The sequence below is a fragment of the Elephantulus edwardii genome, unplaced genomic scaffold (assembly GCF_000299155.1).
Source record: "Elephantulus edwardii isolate Elephantulus edwardi_28Jun2011 unplaced genomic scaffold, EleEdw1.0 scaffold00012, whole genome shotgun sequence".
NCBI classification, from domain to species: domain Eukaryota; kingdom Metazoa; phylum Chordata; class Mammalia; order Macroscelidea; family Macroscelididae; genus Elephantulus; species Elephantulus edwardii.
In genome coordinates, this window is record NW_006399762.1 from 6,915,762 (window position 1) to 6,918,419 (window position 2,658).

The following is a 2,658-nucleotide window of genomic DNA, read 5'->3' on the forward strand; positions in this document are numbered from 1 at the left end:
ATTCTGGGACTTCGTCTGACATACTTTGGACATGTTGTAAGGAGAGACTGGTCTTTAGAGAGGGACATCATGCTGGGTAGAGTAGGGGGACAGCGCAGGAGGGGAAGACCCTCTATGAGGTGGATTCAGTGACTGGGGTAATCGGGATAGGTGTGTCGGGGACAATGAGATTGGCACAGGATAGAGCACGGTTTAGGGCCGTTGTACATAGGGTCGCTATGAGTCGCAAACGACTTGACTGCACGTAGCAACAACATAACGTAACTTGATCTGTAAATGACTTGATGTTTGATACTGTTTGGCCCTGGGCTAGAGTTTAATCTGTGATTCATATGTACTTTGTATGGCTTTGTAAATATGTAAATGAAAAGTCAGCAGCCTATTATGCAGTTGAAGTGTCTGTGGCCTACAGAAAGCTGACTGTTCAGTTCTTACATGGTTCTAATAAAGGAGCATGACTTGAAATAGGCCAAGAATTTGTGTGAATACAAAGAAGTTTTTCAGAAGAAGTAGGAAAGAAAGAGGAGAGACGAAAAAAGAAAGAAGAGAGCAAAAAATAGCTGTAACAAAGATAATGTTTATTATTGAGTCAACTACAGCTCACAGTGACCCTGTAAACAACATAGAAACAAGATTTTTTTTAAAAAATTTAGGTTGTTTATTTTTCATTTCAATGAACATCTACAGAGATTTTGGGATTCCATTCATTCATTGTTGCACCCTTCTCCCCGCACAAACCCCTCCCCCTCACCCCACATTTGCTCCTCTCCTTGAAAAGCAAAAGAAAAACTCCCTCACTGGTACACAATCCCTCCCCCACGCACCTCCCCAAACCCCACCCCCTACCCCCAAATATAATCCACTCTGATAGCAACAACCCGGCAGTGAGCCCGCGGCGCAGCCGCGTGAGTATAATAACTAGACACTGTTGGCGCGTACAGAACGCGATTGCGTCATGGCGTAGAGGCGGGGCGTCCAGGTCGGTTTCCTTGGCGAAGCTGCGAGGCCGCGCAGATGGTGTGGGGAAAGGAAGCTGGAAGGTATGGGGGCCCTTGCCGGCCTGCAAACTGACTGTGAAGTGCTGCTCAGTCGCTTTCAGCAGATGGACAGCGTGCGCTTCGAGGACTTCACCGAGCTCTGGAGGAACATGAAGTTCGGGACCATATTCTGTGGGAGGATGAGAAATTCGGAAAAGAACATGTTTGCAAAAGAAGCTTTAGCTTTGGGTTGGCAGTATTTTTTGCCTCCATACACCTTCCAGATCAGAGTTGGTGCTTTGTACCTACTGTATGGATTATATAACACCCAATTGTGCCAACCAAAACAAAAGATTAGAGTGGCCCTGAAGGATTGGGATGAAGTTTTAAAATTTCAGCAAGATTTGATTAATGCACAGCATTTTGATGCGGCATATATTTTTAGGAAGCTACGAATAGACAAAGCATTTCACTTTACCGCAATGCCCAAACTGCTGTCATTTAGAATGAAGAAAAAAATTCCACGAACTGAAGTCACAGAAGAATTTAAGGATCCAGATGATCGTGTAATGAAACTTATCACTTCTGACGTATTAGAGGAAATGCTGAATATTCATGAGCACTATCAGAACATGAAACATACCATTTCAACTGATAAATCCAAGACTGACAAAACACTCAGCTTGATAAAGGATGATTTTTTTGACAATATTAAGGACATAGTTCTGGCTCATCAGCAGTGGCACAGAGAGAGAAAGAATCCATCCTCAAAATCCAAAATTAAACATGGAGAAGAAAACAAAGAGAGGGAGGGAGATTCACAAGAATCAGAGAGTTGTGAAAGGGCAGCATTGTTAGCAAAAATAAAATCAAGAGCCTTTGCAGTTGTTGCTCAGGCATCCAAATCCAGAAGACATCGTCAAGTTAGACTTGACTCATCTGCCACACTTGAGTCTTCTGACTCAGATTCTTCATGTAGTCAAGGACAAAGAAAGGCAACCAAGAGAAAAAACAAAGCAGCATTGAAAGCAGGAAAGAAGATGTCCTCTAGAAACAAAGGTGAAATGCAGAATGTAAATAAAGAAGATACGTCTTTAAGTTTGAGCATGCCTGTAATTACAGAAGAGGAAGAACAGACCACATCTCCTAAACCAGTGTTCACTGCATCTAAGAGGAAACGAAAACACTGAACAAAGAACCTGATAAAAGAGTTTTAAATTTTGACCTTTATGACAAAAGAGAAGATGTATTATTGAACAGGAAGACTGCTAGTATTAAAAAGAATTCTGGGAAACTGTGGGTTATTTCTTTGAAATGGTAATATTTCTTAGCACAATTTCAGAATGAAAGTATCCAAAATTAGAATAAACTCTCTGAAATTTAATTTTAACATTTCTTTTACAAAATCTGCATACATAAATATAAAATTTTGACTTAGAGTTTTGGTAATGTAAATTATGTCATTTTATTTCCAAAAATTTTGATTGAAATATTGTTATTGCCTGTTTATGATGCATATTGACTATTTTGGATGTTGTATGGACAAGTGCAAAACAAGGGCTTGCCTTTTTTTTTTTTTTCTAGCCCTCTTGTCCCAGCTTTCCTTCACCTGCAGATCAAAAAAACTCAGCTCTTTTCGATCTGCAAGTTGTGTGGGTGATATTCTAGGGTACCAGAATTC

General features: G+C 40.6%; 1 pseudogene; it reads left to right on the forward strand.

Moving 5' to 3' along the window:
* Positions 1-1,042: 1,042 nt before the first annotated feature.
* LOC102866263 lies at positions 1,043-2,194 on the forward strand (annotated as a pseudogene).
* Positions 2,195-2,658: the final 464 nt, after the last annotated feature.